Here is a 21794-nt window from a genome sequence, read left to right on the forward strand (position 1 = left end):
ATGGCGATGCCATATATATGGAAGTATTGTGAAGATAAACTGGAGCACTCCATTATGATATGTAAACACGATTTATTTGGAAGAGGGCAAAAATAAAGTTTGTAACATTTCTGCCAAGACACACGGCCTTTATCAAACTCTGCGAACACAATGCAGAAACAATTTACATCAGAAAAAGTATCCAAAGTGCATCTTACAAGGTAAAGCAATGGCACATATATGAATGTCAAAACAATTATGCGTTTCAATTAGGGATGCACGATGCATCGAAACTTCGATACCGTGCACCCTCAAATGCTTTGATACCGTTATTTCATATGTTTCGATACTAAGGTGTGCGGCTGCACAGCTCAGTATTGTAACAAATTAATGTATGAGAGTGGGGCTGCGGCTGTGTAATAGAGCCATTGCCCCGCTCCTGAGAAGTGCGCGCGGTCAGCATGAGGTGATGCGACCAGCACTGAACTAATGCTCATTAGTGCAGCGCCGGCCACATCACCTCATGCTGATCGCGCGCGCACTTGTTGTCAGGAGCGGAGCAATGGCTGTATTACACAGCCGAAGCCCCGCGGCGGAGATCAGAGAAACCTCTCATCTCCGCCGCTATTCTCCTGAATGCTGCGATTAAAACTGACCACGGCATTCAGGGGAAAATGAGAAGGGGGTGCCCTTTGGATCGTGTCACAGGGAATTCCTGTGACACGATCGAGGGCTATATCATATATGGGCAGACAGCAAAGGGTCCATTGAAGGACCCCAGGGCTGTCTGACCATATTTCCTGTTAGTGCATACTGAGGTATGTCCTAACAACTGCTTGTGTACTATTAGTACAAAGGCTAAGGTACTGGTATATACACAGTGTTCCAAATTATTATGCACATTGTATTTAAGTGTCATAAACATTTAATTATTAGTTTTTCAATTAAACTCATGGATGGTATTGTGTCTTAGGGTTCTTTGGATCATTGTAATCCATCTCAGACACCTGTGATAATTAGTTTTCCAGGTGTGCCCAATCAAAGGAAAATTACTTAAGAAGGACGTTCCACATTATTAACCCTTTCATGCCGACAATCTGTACATAATTGTGATTTTCGCACATACCCGGTGCTGCCAGGACGTGTATGTACAGATGTCTGTTCCAGCCGGCATAGCTCTGTGAAAAGCGCTCGGACGCCGTCAGTGTCTGCTACTCTCCAGCAACCTGTTCCCTGACAGCCGAACCGATTGGTTCGGCTGTCAGAGAATATGATCACCGGTATTAACCGCTTCCTGACCGCCCACAGTAAATTCACGTTGGCGCTTGCTGGGCTCTGTGCAGCGCCGACGTGAATTCACATTGGGTGTTAACAGCGCGATCCGGGTGTCTCAGAGTAGTGCTGACACCCGGATCGCGCTGTCAACCCCTGCCTTTGGTCCCGGAGACATGACCGGGACCTGATTGGTTCAAGTCCCGATCATGTGATCGCAGGGAAAGTTTGTTGTAGCAACAAACTTTCCCGAGGACCGATTGCAGGTGCTGCCGTCGGTTGCATACAACAGCCTCCGGTCTGCCATTCACGGAAGCCTATGAGGACCAGCTGGTCCTCATAGGCTTCCTGTCAGTGTGACTGTCAACGTCACACTGACAGTTTATAACACGTTACACTACCTAGGTAGTGTAATGTGTTATAGCAGCCATCAGTGCTGCAGGTCTTCAAGTAGAACAAGTAAAAAAAAAAAAGTAATAAAGTAATAAAAAATGTTTTATAAAAGTGTAAAAATAAGTTACAAGTTAAAAAAAACATTAAATTGCTTTTTTTTTATTTGATATCACCACGTTCGTAACGCCCCCAACTATAAAACTATAATATTATTTTTCCCGCACGGTGAACACCGCAAAAAAATAATTAAAAAACAATACTAGCATCACAATTTTTTTTGGTCATCACCCCTCACAAAATATAGAATAAAAAGCGGTAAAAACCCTGAAATGTTGCCACTCTTTTTTGCGTCCTAAATCTACGCCGTTTATCGTGTGCTATAAATAACACAATAACTTTATTCAGCGGGTTGTTACGATTGCAACGATACCAAATTTGTATAGTTTTTGTATGTTTTACTACTTTTACACAGTAAAAACACTTTTTTTTCAAAATTATTTGATTTTGTGTCTCCAGATTTGAAGAGCCATAACTTTTTTATTTTTCCGCCGATGCAGTTGAATGAGGGCTCTTTTTTTGCGGGACGACTTGTAGTTTTTACTGGTACCATTTTGGAGTAGATGCCACTTTTTGATCACTTTTTATCAAATTTTTTTTTAATGCAGGATTCACAGAAATTTTTCCATTGTTTTTTATATTATTTTTTAGGGCATTCACCGTGTGAGCTAAATAATAGTAATAGCTTTATAGTCGGGATCGTTACGGACGCGGCGATACCAAATATGTGTAATTTTTTTACTTTTTACTTCGTTTTTTTGAAATAGTAAACCATTTTGTAAGAGGAAAAAGTGGGTTTTTCATTTTTTTTTCACTTTTTTGTCACATTTTTTTATTAACTTTATTAAACTTTTTTTACTTTTTTACTAGTCCCACTAGGGGACTTTAATATGCGATCCTCCGATCGCTTTTATAATACACTGCAATACCTCTGGCATGACCTAGCAGGCATTCACTGCAGGCAGCCTTGGGGGCCTTTATTAGGCCCCCGGCTGCCATAGAAGACACAGACACTCGGCGATCTTAGCGCCGAGTGTCGGTGGGAGAAAGAGGGAGCTCCCTCCCTCTCTTCAAAACCACTCAAATGCGGCGCTCACTATTGAGCGCCGCATGTGAGGGGTTAAACGGGTGAGATCGATACTGATATCGATCTCACCCGTTCGAGCAGGGATGCCCCCAGCTCTCAGCTACCTCTAGTAGCTGAGAGCATGGAGTTTTAACGGCTCCCTGCTTTGTTTATTCTGATGCAGCGCCGTGAAAAGGCGTATGCATCAGAATAAAGCCCATTAGTGGCCGCCGTGAAAAGGCGTATTGGCGGTTACTAACGGGTTCAACAAATTGTTTTTATTTTGTAAAAACAGTAAAACATAAAAAGATTTACATAAATTTGGTATCGCCGTAATCGAATTGACCCAAAGAATAAAGTAAACATGTAATTTTTATGGTCAACGCCGTGAAGACAAAACTCAAGAAACACTGGAGAAATTGCTGTTCTTTTTTTCCATTCAACCCACAAAATATTATTTAAAAGTTTCTTAGTACATCATATGGTGCATTAAATGGTGCCATTAAAAACGACCACTGGTCTCACAAAAAACAAGCCCTCGTACATCTATGTTGACTGAAGAATAAAAAAAAGTTATGGCTCTTGGAAGGTGGGGATGAAAAAGCGAAAACTGGCCTGGTCCTGAAAGGTTTAAAATCTCAAAAACGCTAGCAAAAATTCACTTATGCTTATAAGGGTCTATTCAGACAAGACTTTTTCCCCAAATTTTTTCTTGCTTCAAATGTCCAGTCTCATCCTTATGTTTTTCTGGGAGATATACTAACGTAATCATCTTCCCCTCTCTATTAAGATAACTTTCACTACTATAAGACATCATAACCTGCCCTCCAGGCATATAAACCAGATGGGTACACTATGGAGGGGCATGGCATTTCCTAGTAGGCAGCGCCAGTGGTTTATCAACCACCTACTTGTCCTGTACACATGCGTATTGCTTACATGCAGAGGCTGAAGACCCATGCTGACTTAGTCCTGCTCGCAGTGCTGATGGCATTGTTATAACCAATATATAATGTTATATCAATGTTAGTACAGTGTATGGTATCAGTGTGTGTATCCTGTGTGGCTGCACATGGAATCTCTCTGTATTAACCCCTTCCCTCTTTAGCCACTTTTGACCTTCCTGACCGAGCCTCATTTTTCAAATCTGACATGTGTCACTTTATGTGGTAATAACTCCGGAATGCTTTCACCTATCCAAGCGATTCTGAGACTGTTTTCACGTGACACATTGGACTTTAAGTTACTGGCAAAATTTGCTGGATATGTTCAGTATTTATTTGTGAAAAACACCAAAATTTCGCGAAAATTGCAAAAATTTGCATTTTTATCAATTTAAATGTATCTGCTTGTAAGACAGGCAGTTATACCACACAAAATTGTTGCTAATTAACATCCCCCATATGTCTACTTTAGATTGGCATTGTTTTTTGAATATCCTTTTATTTTTCTAGCACGTTACAAGGCTTAGAACTTTAGCAGCAATTTCTCACATTTTCAAGAAAGTTTCAAAAGGCCATTTTTACAGGGTCCAGTTCAGTTGTGAAGTGGCTTTGAGGGCCTTATATATTAGAAACCCCCAAAAAGTCACCCCATTTTAAAAACTTCACCCCTCAAAGTATTCAAAACAGCATTTAGAAAATGTCTTAACCCTTTACACATTTCACAGGAATTAAAGCAAAGTAGAGGTGAAATTTACAAATTTCATATTTTTTTGCAGAAATAAATTTTTAATACAATTTTTTTTGTAACACAGAAGGTTTTACCAGAGAAATGCAACTCAATATTTGTTGCCCAGTTTCTGCAGTTTTAGGAAATAGCCCACATGTGGCCCTAGCTTGCTACTGGACTGAAGCACTGGCCTCAGAAGCAAAGGAACACCGAGTGGATTTTGGGGCCTTATTTTTGTTAGAATAAATTTTAGGCACGATGTCAGGTTTGAAGGGCTCTTGTGGTGCCAAAACAGTCAAAATCCCATAAAAGTGACCCCATCTGGGAAACTACACACCTCAAGGAAATTATCTAGCGGTACAGTGAGCATTTTGACCGCACAGGTTTTTTACAGAAATTATTGGAAGTAGGACGTGAAAATTAAGATCGACATTTCTTCAAAGAAAATGTAGGTTTAGCGATTTTTTTCTCTCATTTCCACAAGGACTAAAGGAGAAAAAGCACCGTAAAATTTGTAAAGCAATTTCTCCCGAGTAAAACAATACACAACATGTGGTAATAAACGGTTGTTTGGAGACACGGCAGGGCTTAGAAGGGAAAGAGCGCTATTTGGCTTATGGAGCTCAAATTTAGCAGGAATGGTTTGCGGAGGCCTTGTCACAGTTACAAAGCCCCTGAGGGGACAAAACAGTGGAAACCCCCCACAAGTGACCCCATTTTGGAGACTACACCCATTGAGGAAATTATCTAGGGGTATAGTGAGCGATTTGACCCCACAGTTTTTTTGCAGAAATTATTGGAAGTAGGCCCTGAAAATAATAATCTACATTTTTTCAAAGAAAATGTAGGTTTAGCTTATTTTTTCTCATTTCCACAAGGACTGAAGGAGAAAAAGCACCACAAAATTTGTAAAGCAATTTCTCCCGAGTAAAACGATGCCCCACATGTGGTAATAAACGGCTGTTTGGAGACACGGCGTGGCTTAGAAGGGAAAGAGCGCGATTTGGCTTTTGGAGATCACATTTAGCAGGAATGGTTTGCGGAGGCCATGTCACATTTGCAAAGCCCCTGAGGGGAAAAAACTATGAAAACGCCCAAAAAGTGACACCATTTAGGAAACTACACCTCTTGAGGAATTCATCTAGGGGCGTAGTGAGCATTTTGACCCCACAGATGTTTCATAGAATTTATTAGAATTGGGCAGTGAAAATAAAAACAATCCTTTTTCTTCAATAAGACGTAGATTTAGCTCAAATTTTTTCATTTTCGCAACAAATAAAGGAAAAAAAAGAACCCAACATTTGTAAAGCAATTTCCCCCGAGTTCGGCAATACCCCATATGTGGTCATAAACTGCTGTTTGGGCACACGGCAGGGCTCAGAAGGGAAGGACCGCCTTTTGGAGTGCAGATGTAGCTGGATTGGTTTCTGGGCGCCTGTGGGCCCAAAACAGTGGAAACCCCCCAGAAGTGACTCAATTTTGGAAACTACACCCCTCAATGCATTTACCTAGGGGTGTAGTGAGCATGTTAACCCTGCAGGTGTTTTGTAGAAATTAGTGTGAACTCGATGTTGCAGAGTGAACATGGGATTTTTTCCACAGATATGTGGACAATATGTGGTGCCCAGCTTGTGCCACCATAACAAGACAGCTCTCTAATTATTATGCTGGGTTTCCTGGTTTTAGAAACACCCTACATGTGGCCCTAATCTCTTGCCTGGACAGTCGACCAGGCTCAGGAGTGAAAGCGTACCATGTAAAATTGAGGCCTAATTTGGCGATTTACAAAGTATTGGTTCACAACTGCAGAGGCTCAGATGTGAAATAATAAAAATAAACCCCTGAGAAGTGACCCCATTTGGAAACTGCACCCCTCAAGGCATTTATTAAGGGGTGTAGTGAGCATTTTTACCCCACAGGTCTTTTCCATAAATTAATGCGCTGTGGATGGTGCAAATTAAAAATTTATACTTTTCCCTAGATATGCCATTCAGTGGCAAATATGTCGTGCCCAGCTTATGCCACTGGAGACACACACCCCAAAAATTGCTAAAAGGGTTCTCCCGGGTATGACGGTGCCATATATGTGGACGTAAACTGCTGTTTGGGGACGCTGTAGGGTTCAGATGGGAGGAAACGCCATTTGGCTTTTGGAGCGTGGATTTTGCTTGGTAGTAGTTTTGTTTGGAGTCTTACTGGCGTTTCCGTTTATAATGTAGGGCATATGTAAGCCGGGCGGAGTATATAAGGGGCATAGTCAGGTGGTATAATAATGGGGTAAAAAAACAACAAAATGATCCATAGATGTGTGTTACGCTGTGCTCAATCCTTTCTGCACAGGCTGGTGTCGCACTGATATATGGCGTCTTTTCTTATCCCCCTTTTGGTCAACACTCCGCGCCTTTGCAGTTTGGGGAATTTTGCTGGGAAGTGTTGTCCTGGTATAATACGGGCACCGTCGCTTCCAGCGGATATGTTTGGGCCCCCCCTTTCCTGGTTCCCTAATTTTAGGTCCTTGATAAATCGCCTCTTCAAACAGAAGAAATGTTCCCCTCGGGCACAACTGCATATTTTTTTATTTCCTGACTTATTGGAGCCATAACTAATTTTATTTTTCATAGACGTACCGGTATGAGGGCTGTTTTTTGCGGGACGAGCTGTAGTTATTATTGGTACCATTTTGGAGTACATGCAACTTTTTGATCACCTTTTATCCTATTTTTTGGGATGCCAGGTAAACAAAAAAACGCAATTCTGGCACAGCTTTTTTCGTTTTTTTTATACAGCGTTCACCATGCGTTATAAATTACATGTTAACTTTATTCTGTGGGTCAGTACGATTCCGGCAATGCCTAATTTATAGAACTTTTTTATGTTTTACAACTTTTTGCACAATAAAATTACTTTTGTAAAAAGAATGTATTTTTCTGTCGCCAAGTTGTGAGAACCATAACTTTTTAATTTTTTTGTCGACGGAGGTGTATGAGGGCTTGTTTTTTGCGGGACGAGCTATAGTTTTTATAGGTACCATTTTTGGATACGTGCGACTTTTTGATCACTTTTTATTCTAATATTTGTAGGGCAAAGTGACCAAAAAACAGAAACTCTGGTAAAGTTTTTTTACGTTTTTTTTTTACACTGTTCACCGCGTGCAATAAATAATATAATATTTTGATACCTCAGGTCGTTACGGTCGTGGCGATACCAAATACATATGGTTTATTATTATTTTTCAATAATAAAGGACTTGATCAGAGTAAAAGGGGGATTGTGTTTTATTTGATTACTTGAAACTTTTATTGTTTTCAAACTTTTATTTCTTGCACTTTTTTTTACACTTTTTGATACTTTTTTTAGACTTTTTCTCAAGTCCCACTAGGGGACTTGAAGGTCCTACGGTCAGATTTTTTTTTTTCTAATACATTGCACTACCTATGTAGTGCAATGTATTAGATCTGTCAGTCATTCATTGACAGCAAGCCGATTAGGCTTCACCTCCCGGCGGGGCCTAAATCGGCTTCCGTAATGGCAGAGCAGGAGACCATTGTGTCTCCTGTTGCCATAACAGCAGTCACCAGTCCTGATTGCCTGTCAGGGCTGGCGATCTGCTAGTAACCGCTACGATGCAGCAATCGCTTTCGATTGCTGCATCGAAGGGGTTAATGGCAGGGATCGGAGCTAGCTCCGGTTCCTGCCGTTACAGGTGGATGTCAGCTGTACAGTACAGCTGACTTCCACCGCTGATGATGCCGGATCAGCTCCTGACCCGGTGCCATCTTGCCGGAAGCTACGGAAGCCGATCAGGCTCCGCCGCCGGGCGGATCTTGACCGGCTTCGGTGCTAGGCAGACCGGGAGGCCAGTATTAGGCCTCCGGTTGCCATTGCAGCCACCGGAACCCCGGCAATTTCATTGCTGGGGTTCCGATGAGCTGCAAACACCTTGATGGCGGGGATCGAAGCTAATTTCGGTCCCCGCCGTTACAGCCGGATGTCAGCTGTAAGATACAGCTGAGATCCGGTGATGATGGCACCGGCTCAGCTTCTGAGCCGGTCCCAAACATTCGGCGTATGGGTACGGCAAGATGCGGGAAGTCTATGCTTTCCATGACGTACCCCTACGGCAAATGTCGGGAAGGGGTTAATTCCTGTGAAACACCTAAAGAGTTACTTTCTGAAAGCGGTTTTGAATACTTTGAGGGGTGCCGTTTTCATAATGGGGTGATTTATGGGGACTTTCTAATATATAAGGCCTTCAAAGCCAGTTCAGAACTGAACTGGTCCCTGAAAAAATGGCCTTTTTGAAATTTTCTTGAAAATATGAGAAATTGCTGCTAAAGTTCTAAGCCTTGTAAAGTCCTAGAAAAATAAACGGATGTTCATAAAAATGATGCAAACATAAAGTAGACATATGGGAAATATAAACTAGTAAGTATTTTGTGTGGTATTACTATCTGTTTTACAAGTAGATATATTTAAATTTAGGGTACATGCGATTTATTTTTTTTTGATCACTTTTTATTCCATTTTTCGGCAAGCAAAGTGACCAAAAACCATAAATTCGGACAATGTTTTGTATTTATTTTTTACGGCGTTCACCCTGGGCTATAAATGACCATTATATTTTATTCTGCGGGTCGATACGATTACGGCGATACCATATGTATATCGTTATTTGTACATTTTGCAGCGTTTGCGCAATAAAAGAACTTATTTATAAAATAAACTATTTTTTGTGTCCCCATATTCTGAGAGCCATAACTTTTTTATTTTTCAGTCAAAAAAGCTGTGTAAGGGCTTGTTTTTTGCGGGATGGGATGTAGTTTGTATTGGTACCATTTTGGCGTACATGCGACTTTTTGATCACTTTTTATTGTATATTTTGGGAGGGATGGTGACCAAAAAGTAGTGATTCTGGCATTGTTTTTCGTTTATTTTATTTGCGATGTTCACCGTGCGGGAAAAATATTATAGTTAGGGTCACTACGAACGCGGTGATACCAAATGTGTACTTTTTTTTTTATGTGTTCATTTTTTTTCCTATAATAAAAGACTTATTATAGGGAAAAAAGCAGTTCTTGTTTATGTCACTTATAACTTTTATTTTGACACTTTTTTTTAAATATTTTTATTCTTTTTATTCGTAGTGTATTGCATTCCAACTGTCATTGTGACGTGACAGTCACTCTGACAGGAAGCCTACGAGGACCGGCCTCTGACTGGTCCTCATAGGCTTCGGTACATGGCAGCCCGGAAGCCATTGTGTGGCGTCCGGTTGCCATGGATACCATCGCCAGCCCCCGTGATTTCACGTGGGGGCTGCTGATCTCCGCTAAACTCCTTAAATGTGGCGATTGGAATCGACCGCCGCATCAAAGGGGTTAACTGCTGAAATCAGCAGGCAATGATTGATCGGCAACAAGGAATGCAGGGCAAGACACCCTGCACAGTTAACCGCCGCTGCGGTGTCGCGCCGCGCGGCGGTTAACTGTCAAAGCTCTGATGTAACTGCACGTCGAGGTGCGCAAAGTTACTGCTCACCTCGACGTCAACACATTCCACCCACTTGCCGTGGGGTACTTGACGGGTGACGTTACTCTCTGGCCGCTGTGTTAATCTTCAATTCTCTTCCGTGTATACGACATGTCACTTGTGACGTGCCGTGTATGGGCTGTTCTGTTGTACCGCGCATAACGTGCATGCGTGGTCCCTGCTGTTATCTCGAGAACAGCAGGGACCGCGAATGCGCGTTACGGGCTGTGCAACAGAACAGCCCATACACGGCACGTCACAAGTGACATGTCGTATACCCGGAAAAGAATTGATCATCAACACAGTGGCCAGAGTGACATCACCCGTCAAGTACCCCACGGCAGCATCTGGAAACGGGGCCAACATGGAAAATGTAAGTATATTACAAATGTATTTACATTAATAGGTTACAAGCATTAACATATAGTCATTTTAACTCAGAAAACCCCTTTAAGGACTCCTAGGCACTCATTGTGACGCTGTCTGTTGATAGAATATTTCATTAATATGGCATGTGGTGGAGCTTGCCACATTTTTCTTTCTTATGGATTCATATGGAGCCACAACTAACCCTATCCTCATTATGTTTAATAGGGAATAGCACTAGGCAAGAAAACCATGGCAGTTTTTACATGTGGTACCATGATATCGTTTTCTATGAAAGCAATTCTAGTAGCACAGTATTAAAGTGGCTCTGTACTGCACCACTGCTGGCATGGTCTGAATACACTATAAAATAGCCTTTATACATTGAGTGTCTGCCTAAAAAATGATACAGATGACCACTAGGTGTCAGCCACAGCCCTTATACTAATGTGCTAGATGATCGCTAGGTTTTGTTGATATGTTGGATTTCATTAATAAAATATTTTGAAAACCGTTTTTCATTTACAGATTCTTAAGACATAGATTACCATTCAGATCAAGTCTTTTAATGAAATCGTTAAATCGAATGCTGTAACCTATACAATACAGCTTCCAAGAAATCCTTGCTGGTACTTTTAAGTCCTTCAGACTCCAACCCCAATTCATTATTTTTGCAATTATTTCGGAATCGCTGTTAGATCGGGCATGTTTGATTTTTGGCAACTCCTGTGTTGTCGTGCCCTTGTAAAGCGCCCGCAGATTCAATCACTTTTGAGCAGAATGGCTGGTGACGTGTATTTTTACACATTACCAGCACTTCTGCCCCATGCGTTTCACAGCCTCTGGTAGAAGACGGAGATCTTTTAAAAAAAAAAAATCATGCATGGTTTGGTAAATGGGGAAGAAGAAAACAAGTAGGACAGACATTTAAGTTGGTGACATACTTTAGTATCTAAGATGGCATGATTTTCTGATGAGAAATGCATCCTGAATTCAGAAGAATATGCATCAGGATGGACTCTTAAGGTGTGAAGAAAAACTGGAACATTGTCAGGAATATAATAGAAAAAAATCAGTACATGGACCTTGACATTGGGGGTCTGTGTTGAGAGCAAATCTTCTCTTCAAAATGAGATCATCTGTACAAAATCCCGGTTAGGCTCCATGCACACGAACGTGTTTTTGCGGCCGCAATTCCCCCGAAAATCCACGGGAGAATTGCGTCCCCATTCTTTTCTATGGGACCATGCAACCGACCGTAGTTTTTGCGGTCTTTGCACGGCCCGGGAGCCCGGACCGCAGAAAGAACGGGCATGTCTTATTACGGCCGTGTTCTGCGGTCCGGGCTCATTGAAAACCATGGCGGCGGCCATGTGCATGTCCCGCGATTTGCGGGCGGCCTGCGGCTGACAGTCCGAAGCCGGCCGACCCGAAAATCACGGCCGTGCACACGGCTACGGTCGTGTGCATGAGGCCTTCGACTAATAAAATGTGTAAAATAATGGATGTAGTGTGAATTTTTCTAAAACCATGTAGTAGTTTATACAGAATACAGATACTCACTACAAGTATAACATACATTTAAGATGGCTACCAGATCTTTTCACTTGAAAAAACACTATCACCCAGTCCATGGTACTGAAGACTTGCATGGTTTAATATATGAAGATATCCATCAAAATTGGATCCCAGTCACCTGCCATATTTGTATTGCCTCTGTTGTAGTCCATTATATCTTGACTTTCCCAGGGAATGCTTACCATAAGAGGGCTATGAGGTTAGATGACATCAAAGTCAATGGGAAGAGGGCACATGTGTCACCATCAAAGTGCTCAATGGGGGTTGGGTGGGAAATGACAATAAGAAATATTACTGTCACATGTTTCCTCTCAATAAAAACTTGATTGATATATGATTTTAATGCTCATCATTTCCCCCCCCCCTTTTTTTTTTTTTTTAAAGAAGTCATAGCATGTATTATTGGATCATCGCTTTAATATTCAGTACAGATCCTCCCCTGTCCCCTACATGAAAGAAGTCTCAGACAGTGGGTGACAGCAGGCCTTTCCTTGGGGACAGTCCCTCTCTCTGGTGAGTCTGAGAGGTGCTGGGAGCTGAATGCCCTGCCTGTTCTCAGGCTCCTGGATGAGTGGAGGGCTGAGGGGAGGAAGGGCAGGTGCACAACAAGAGGCGTCTGCAAATGAGGGAGGCGGGGGAGAGATTAGAGCAGAGAAAGGGTAATGACAGAGGGTATGGAATAAATGCATAGAAGAGTGTGTTCAGCACAGGGGGAGAGAGATTGACTGGGAGACAGATAGTGGCAGCAAAAGACACGGAAAACTGGAGTCAGGGAGAAATAGACTGTCCAGTCAATATCACATCTTGCGGTTCTACGTCAAAGCATTTAGGGAAGAAAGCACTGGAGATATAAATAGCAGAGTTTGCCCCCCTTAATGGAAGTACAGTGTTTTAATTGCTTTGGCATCCTTACCCATGTATATACCCATTGTATACTAATGATAAACTTTACTCTCTGTCAATTTGTGTGGTAATTAAGATATGGTCATGTAGGTTTTCCCTTATTCCTTTTCCATTGTGTTAATATTGACCTTGACAGCTTCTCCTTGGAACTGCTACATGTTTCACTAAACATTCAGAAATTGGTTATATAGTTATTTCAGTTATCATTACATAGTGCAAAAGTTTTAGGCAGTTGTGGAAAAATGCTGTAAAGTAAGAAGGCTTTCAAAAGTAGAAGTGTTAATAGTTGTTTTTGTTTTTTTATCAAATTAACAAAAATACAAAGTGAATAACAAGAAGAGACATCTAAGCCCTTATTCACACGACAGGGTTTCCCGGCCGGGTGACGGCCGTTCATAAAACGGCCGTCACCCGGCTGCAGTAGGAACAATAGACCCCTAATGGGGCTATTCACACAACCGATGGGACGTCCTATTTTCGGCCGTTTACCCGGCCGCCCGGCTCCCATAGAAGTCTATGGGGCCGGGTAATACACGGCCATCACCGGAATGTGTCCCGAGTGATGGCCATGTATTCCGTCGCTCACTCCCTCCTCACAGCGCAGAGTACATGGGAGGAGGAGGAGTTTATGCCATTCGGACGAATGGCTGTACGCTGGAGGTAAGTTTATGCACTGTGTGGCAGGGCCGGGGTGTACAGCAGATGGAAGGGAGCACTGCGCTTGCTCCCTTCCCCTGCTTGTTTTAAAAGCGCCCTGGCCCGGCGACACCTTCCATGGCCGATGGCGCCGCTAGCAGCTGCTGCGGCTGCTACTACTGTAGCGACGCAACTATAGCAGAGCAGGGAGGTATCTCCCTGCTCTGCTATGTGCTAGCCCCACTTTAGCTCCCTGAAGGAGTGTTTGCCCAAGCAGAGTCTTAGGGAAGCCTCTCAGATTTCTTCTAGTAGTGCCACATGCCGCATCACTTCTGGAAGCGAGGCACTTGAAGAGTGGAACGGTGGTATAAAAATTATCCAGGTAGAGGTGGTAACCCTGGTCCAGCAGTGGGTGCACCAAATCCCACACAATTTTTGCATTAACTCCCAGTAAGGGGGGGGGGCATTATGGGGGCTAAATTACTGGTGTCCTTCCCTTCATATATCCTAAATTTGTAGGTATACCCTGATGCACTCTTGCACAGCTTATACATCTTCACACCATACCTTGCCCTCTTACTCGGCAGGCACTGGCGGAATTGAAGCCTCCCTTTGAAATCTACCAAGGACTCATCAATAGAAATACACTTCTCGGGGGTGTATGCTTGGGAAAACCGGGCACTGAAACGGTCTAATAGGGGTCTCAGTTTATACAATATGTGAAAATTGGGGTCATCTCGGGGTGGGCACTGCTAATTATCAGTATAATGTAAGAAGCGAATTATTGCTGAATTTTTTTTTTTTTTAGGTTCCAGTTCAGTTCTGAAATTGCTTTGAGGGGCCTATATATTAGAAACCCCTATCAAACACCCCATTTTAGAAACTAGACCCTTCAAAGTATTTACAACAGCATTTAGAAAGTTTATTAACCCTTTAGGGGTTTCACAGGAATTTAACGCAAAGTAGAGGTGAAATTTACATAATTCTTTTTTTTCCATTTTTTTTCTGTAAAACAGAAGGTTTTACCAGAGAAACGCAACTCAATACTTATTGCACAGATTCTCCAGTTTTGAGAAATATCCCACATGTGGCCCTAGTGCGGTAATGGACTGGAGCACCTAGTGGATTTTGAGGCCTCCTTTTTATTAGGCACCATGTCCGGTTTGAAGAGGTCTTGTGGTGCCAAAACAGTGGAAACCCCCCAAAAGTGACCCTATTTTGGAAACTAGATCCCTTGAGGAATTCATTGTAGTTTTCATGGTGTTAATGTGACTTTTTGATCAGTTTTTATGCTATTTTTAAGAGGCATGCTGACTAAAAAACAGCAATTCTACTTTTGTTTTTTATTCCGTTTTGATTACAGCGTGCACTGTGCGCTATAAATGACATATTCACATTTTATTTTGCGGGTCGATACGATTACGGCGATACCATATGTTTAGCGTTTTTTTACGTTTGCACAATAAAATACTTTTTGTAAAAAATCATAACTTTTTTATTTTCCATCAAGAAAGCCGTGTGAGGACTTGTTTTTTGCGTAACGAACTGTAGTTTCGATCAGTAGCATTTTTAGGTACAGGCGACTTTTTGATCTATTTTTATTCCATTTTTTGGGAGGTGAAGTGACCAAACAATTGTTATTCTGGTATGGTTTATTATTATTTTCTTTTATGGCGTTCACCGTATGGGATAAATAACAAATACTTTATTACTTTTAAGACTTTTATTTTCTTATTTTGACACCATTTTTTTTTTTTTTTTACACTTTATTACTTTGTCCCACTAGGGGACTTGAGGACAGGAGGCCCTGATCGCAATTCTAATACACTGCACTACATGCGTAGTGCAGTGTATTACAGCTGTCAGCTACTCGCTGACTTAGTTAGGACCCACTAGGCTTCTGTAGATGGCATAGCCAGACGCCATTATTAGGCGTCAGGTTGCCATAGCAACCATCACCGCCCGCTATCATGTAGCGGGCCGTCGATGGTAGTTTAACCCCTAAGAAGCCGCAATCGCTATTGAACGCGGCTTCTAAGGGGTTAATCAGCGGGGACACATTGGGCGGTCCCCGCTGAAGGAGCTGCGGCAACTGCTGTACAAGACAGCAGCTGTCACAGATCCTGTATGTGTCGTGAGGATGGCCGAAATGTACTGTTCCGTCACTGAGCGCGAACGATGCACTTAGCACGACGGAATAATACGTCGCTGAGCGCGAAGGGGTTAAAGGGATGGAAGTGAGCAGAATGCTCAGTGGGAAGCATCGACCACTGGGGAAGGTTGTCAAAGGTGTTTTTTGAGATATTAAAATTTGTTTAATAGGACTTTAGGTTGAAAATAGAACGAATTATAATGTTTTTATCTTCGTAATTCTGTGCCATTCCTGCACTGCAGGTACCCGCCTGTCTCTAGTTATCACTGTTTACCTTGCATACACAATGATGTGATGTGTTCATGTCACGTGATTGCGGCAGCCAGTCACCGCAGTACTAAGTAAGTGTACTGGTGTGGGAACGGCAAGGTATTTACAGTAAACACAAATACAAACGCAACACAACAGAAGCTGGGCCCGCACCATCGCCTGCAGGTGTCAGCTGTATATTACAGCTAACACCCTGCTTTATGACCAGGACTGGAGCTAGCCCCTGATCCGATCAATTAACCCCTTAAATGCAGCGCTCAAAAGCGAACGCTGCGTCCATGATGTTTACTAGCAGATCGGAAACCCCGCAATGCAGTCGCAGGGTTCCGATGTCTTCTTTGGCAGACCAGAGGCCTAACAATGGCCTCCTGTCTGCAAACTATGGAAGCCTGTAAGGTCCCGCCGTGGGTGTCAAGTGTATGTTACAGCTGATACCCTGCAGTAATGGCAGAGAATGGAGCTAGCTCCAATTCCTGCCATTAACCCCTTAGATACGCGATCAAAAGGGATAGCGGCATCTTAGGGGTGCCGATCATTGCTAGGCCAATAAAAAGTGATCAAAAGGTCGCATGTACCCTAAAATAGTACTAATAAAAACTACTACCTGTCCCGCAAAAAAACAAGCCCTTACACAGGCTTGTCGACGCAAAAAAGAAAAGTTATGGCTCTCAGAATATGGTGATACAAAAATGTTTTTATTTTTAAAAAAAAGTGATTTTATTGTTCAATTGCTGCAAAACATTAAAAAACTATATACATATGGTATCGCCGTAATCGTATCGACCCGCAGAATAGAGTAAAATTGTCGTTCATACGGTGAACAGTGTAAAAGCAAAAAAAAAATATGGATAAAAAACATTGTCAGAATTGCTTGTTTTTGGTCACTTGCTTGCCAAAAAATGGAATAAAAATTTATCAAAAAATCACATGTACCCCAAAATGGTACCAATGAAAACTACAGAATGTCCCGCAACAAATAAGCCCTAACACCGCTCACGTGGAGAAAAAATAAAAAAGTTCTGGCTCTCAGAATATGGCGACACAGTGTTCCAAAAGCGGATAAGATTGGGCACCATTTATCAGTGCGACACTGACCACGCATCTGCAAATTATTTACCTCGTTATTATACCCTCTTATTATGCCCTGATGTTCTCCACACAGCTTACATATGCCCCCACATTATAAACTGAAATACCAGTAAAACCCCAAACAGAAGAACTACAAATGTCAAATGGCGCTCCATCGCTTCTGAATCCTACAGTGTGCCCAAACAGCAGTTTACGTCCACATATATGGCATCGCCAAACCTGGGAGAACCGGCTTAACATTTTATGAGGTATTTGTGTTCAGTGGCACAACATACTGTGCACTAAAATGGCATATCAGTGGAAAATTCCAATTTTTACTTGCGCGTCAATTTCTAATGAAAAAACATCTGTGAGGTCAAAATGCTCACTACGCTACACTACACCCTTTAATATGCCCTAAGGGGTGTAGTTTCCAAAATAGGGGTCAATACTTGGGGGTTTGTTTTACTATTTGACCTCAGAGCCCTGCAATTGTAGGCCAATGCTGTGAAAATCCCCAAAATAGGCCTCAAATGCGCATTGTGCTCTTCAATTCTGAGCCCTGTCATTTGTCCAGGCAAATGATAAATGCCTTGAGGGGTGTAGTTTCCAAAATGAGGTCACTTCTTGGGGGTTTCCACTGTACTCTGGTACCTCAGGGTTTTGCAAATGCAACATTGCGCCCAAAAAGCAAGCCAGCAAAAATCTGCGCTCCTGCCTTTCTAAACCCTGCCGTGTGTCCAAACAGCAGTTTATGACCATATATGTGGTATTGCCATACTCGGGAGAAATTGCTTTTCAAATGTTTGGGTGCATTTTTTTCCTTTATTCCTTGTAAAAATGTACAATTTCCAAATGTTATCAGAATTTTTTTTTTAATTTCACGCCATAATTACACTAAATTCTGCAAAAAATCTGTGAGGTCAAAATGCTCACTATACACCTGGATGAATTCCTTCAGGGGTGTAGTTTCCCAAATGGGGTCACTTTTGGAGGTTTCCACTGGTTTGGTCCCACAAGAGCTTTGCAAATGTGACATGGCGCTGCAAACCATTCCAGCAAAATTTGAGTTTCAAAAGCCAAATTGTGCTCCTTCACTTCTAAACCCTGCCGTGGGTCCAAACAGCAGTTTATTACCACATATAGGGTATTGCCGTGCTCAGAAGATTTTCCTTTATAAATGTTGGGGTGCTTATTCTCTCTTATCTATTGTGAAAATGGAAAAATCTGAGCTAAAACTAAATTTTATTAGAAAAAAACATATTCTCATTTTCACAGCCTAATTTCACTAAATTCAGCAAAATATCTGTGTGGTCAAAATGCTCACTATTCTTTGAGAGCTGTAGTTTTCCAAATGGGGTCACAGCAAAACTTGAGCTCCAATAGCCAAATGGTGCTCCTTCCCTACTGAATCCTGCCGTGGGTCCAAACAGCCGTTTATTGCCAGATATGGGATATTGCCATAATAGGGAGAAATTGGTTTTCAAATGTTGGGGTGCTTTTTCTCCTTTTTATGCCTTGTAAAAATTGAAAATATGTCTATGTTTTATTGGAAAAAATTTTGATTTTCATTTTAATTCCACTAAATTCAGCAAAAAACCTGTGGGGTTAAAATGCTCACTTAACCCCTCTATAAATTCCTTGAGAGGTGTAGCTTGCCAAATTATGTCTTTTTGGGGTGTTTCTTCCGTTTTGGCACCACAAGACCTCTTCAAGCCTGACATGGTGCCTAAATTATATTCTATTAAAAAAGGAGGCCCTAAAATCCACTAGGTGCTAATTTGCTTCTGAGGCCTGTGCTTCAGTCAAGTAGCAGACTAGAGCCACATGTGGAATATTTTTAAAGACTGCAGAGTCTTAGCCCTTATTCACACGACAGGGTTTCCCGGCCGGGTGACGGCCGTTCATAAAACGACCGTCACATGGCTGCAGTAGGAACAATAGACCCCTAATGGGGCTATTCACACGACCGATTTTTTGACGGGCCGAGAAACCCGGCCGTCAAAAAATGGGGCATGTCCTATTTTCTGCCGTTTACCCAGCCTCCCGGCCATCACTTGAATATGTTCCGAGTGACGGCCGTGTCTACCGTCGCTCGCTCTCTCCTCACAACGCAGAGTGCATGTGAGGAGGAGGAGTTTATGCCATTCAGAAAAAGCGCTGTATGCTGGAGGTAAGTTTCTACAATGTGGGGGTGCTGTATACAGGGGTACTGTGTGGCAGGGCCGGGGTGTACAGCAGGTGGAAGGGGGCGCTGCACTGGCTCCCTTCCCGTGCTAGTTTTAAATTCATATGCAGAGGTGCAGTGTGTGGCATCATATAGAGATATCGACTATCCCTAGTGATAAAGTGAGACAGTACCTGCCTGTGTCCCCCCCCACCTGACTTTGCCCCATTTCCTTGCTACAGGTATGCCTCGATACATAGAAGTTGAGCGTCTCATTGCGCTGGTGCAGGATCACGTTGCAATATGGGACAGCCGGAGTGATGTGTACCATGATCGGTACCGTAAGGAAGCGGCGTGGGAGGTGATTGCCCGGCACATGTACCCGGAGGAGTGCTCAAGAGGATTGAAGTCAAGGGAAGCAGTCGGTAAATTGAGCTGTTTCTGGGTGTTGCCATTGTTACTGCTATTGCGGCATATTATGTAAAAAAAACGAAAGTTACTTAATGTGTTTCCATTTTTTAAATTTTTTTTTTAAAGTAAAAGAATTGAAGGCACGATGGTCAAACACTTGTGACCAGTTAAAAAAAAGACTTGCGCAAGCAAGGAAAGAGTGGGGACACTCCTTCCAGCAAGCGTCCCTACATTTTCTCGCGACAGCTGGAATTTATGCGCCCGGTCATGTATCTGCGGCCATAAGTAGTTCTAGAATAGTATTTTGCGTAATGCTGTTAACTTAATTTTAAGTACATTTTGGTTGTTATCATAGTTCAGGTAGTGCTTTTGGTCATTATCATAGTGTGTGGAGTGCAGGAAAGATTGTGACCCATAGCAACGTTTAGACTGTGGCCGTCCCCTGCCGTGGGTGCCACACAACCCCCCCTTGTGTATAGTGCTTCTCTGCAGATTCCGCCACACAGCCCCCCCTGAGGATAGCGTCATACTGCTCCCCCTGTAGATAGCACCATACAGCCCCCCAGTAGATAGCAGCATACAACCACCCCAGTAGATAACGCCGTACAGCCCCAACTCCCCCCCCCCCCACCCAAAAAAAATTAACTGTAGTCTATGCTTTGTCCCACAAAAGCAATGGAACCCCAGCGTTATGGAGAACGGGGGACCGAAAGTACCCCGAAGTTCTCCATGAGAAAACTCTGACTACCGTGGTCTGCGTCCAGCAACTCGATAATAATTAAAGGAGCGCTGGTCACGCGTACGCACAAGCGTGACGACGCTCCATTCCTACAGAGCTGCCGACACAGATCACGGAAGTCCAAGTTTTCGCATGGAGAACATTGGGTGACTGTCGGTCCCCCATTCTCCTTATTGCTGGGGGTCCCAGCGATCACACATGTATCCCCTATCCTGTAGATAGGGGATACATGTGTTTTGTACAAACAATTCCTTTAATGCCAGAGCTCTGCCATAGTGTTCAGTGTCGTCGTGCTGTAGCAGCTATAGTGTCTCATAGCAGAGCCTCCGGCCATGGGGAGCCGTGACGACGGGCGACATAGGCTTCCACATGCTGCGGGCCCTGTAGCAGCCGCTATGGCTGCTACAGCGTTAGTTACGCCACTGGTGGACTGGTTTACAGCTTAGTGCTGGTTGAAATGTCAGATATATGGCTACAATTTTTAACATATTTAGATCTTTAACATTTTCATTATTTCTTTTATAACTAATAAAAGATCCTCAGATAATCTCATGGATGAGCCTGAAGTTGGTCACTCAGAAGTGGAAGAGGCTCCAGATTCGGATGTAAAAAATATAGAGCAGAGTGAGGATGTTACTGAGGTCTGTGCAACACCAGAGACAGGAGCAAGGCTGGCATCCTCTTCTACTGTGACAGAATCTCTCAGGAGGGGGTCAACACGTAGACCTCGCCAGCCTGCCCCTGATGCTGCAGCAATGAAGGCACTTATAGATGCCAAAGTGCTGGAGCATCTAAACAGTTTTTCAAAAGAAGGTGAAGAAGAACTGTTTTTAAAATCCATGGACCCACATGTGAGACGGATCCCGCTGGAGAGGCGCAACAAGCTACAAGCGGCAATGGTATCTCCCATTGATGCGTTTACACCGCCTAATAACCCTGTTCCCAATATGAGGGCAATACAGGCCTGTAGCAACATGTCGGATGAAGCCTTATTTGGCACAGCACCAGCAGCAGCTCATGCCCATTGGGACTCCTCCCAAAGCTTGTTCAGCCAGGACCGGTACATGCAACCTTCCTCTTCTGTCCATCTGGGCTATTCAGTCCCAGGTAACTACAGCGGACATTTCAGTGGACCTTCCATTTGCCATTCGTTTACTGCAACCTCCACCATGCCGGCATTTACTATGGCAGGGCCATCGTCTGCCCCTGTTTTCACACAAGCTAGGCCATCCAGCACTTTCATCAATCTTTTGAGCCAGGACATTAATGTCGGAGGTACCTCACAATAATGTAACATTTTTGTTTTTTGTTCTATTTCTCTATTGCGCCGTGTTGGTGCATTTGCACTTTATTTTTTGTTAACTTGTTGAATAAAAAAATTGTAATGTAACGTAAACTTTGTGTTTTTTAAATTAAAGTTAAATGGCAGTGTGACATTATTTTCTTCACACAGAGGAATTTGGATTTCTCTGAGTCGAGATAACATAGTAGTAGCAAGCCACTCATAACATGTTTGCATTTTAAAAAAATATTAATT

The 21794-nt window shown here is 42.8% G+C and overlaps 1 long non-coding RNA gene across 1 annotated transcript in view; it reads left to right on the forward strand.

The window, feature by feature from the left end:
* LOC142741861 (uncharacterized) overlaps nucleotides 1-21584 on the forward strand; it is a 44950-nt gene extending 23366 nt beyond the window's left edge. The window contains exons 2-3 of the long non-coding RNA XR_012881250.1: nucleotides 19350-19532; nucleotides 20793-21584. This is a non-coding gene — a long non-coding RNA (uncharacterized LOC142741861). The remainder of the gene's footprint in view (nucleotides 1-19349; nucleotides 19533-20792) is intronic.
* The last annotated feature ends 210 nt before the right edge of the window (nucleotides 21585-21794 follow it).

This window comes from Rhinoderma darwinii, chromosome 1, assembly GCF_050947455.1.
Source record: "Rhinoderma darwinii isolate aRhiDar2 chromosome 1, aRhiDar2.hap1, whole genome shotgun sequence".
Taxonomy (NCBI): domain Eukaryota; kingdom Metazoa; phylum Chordata; class Amphibia; order Anura; family Rhinodermatidae; genus Rhinoderma; species Rhinoderma darwinii.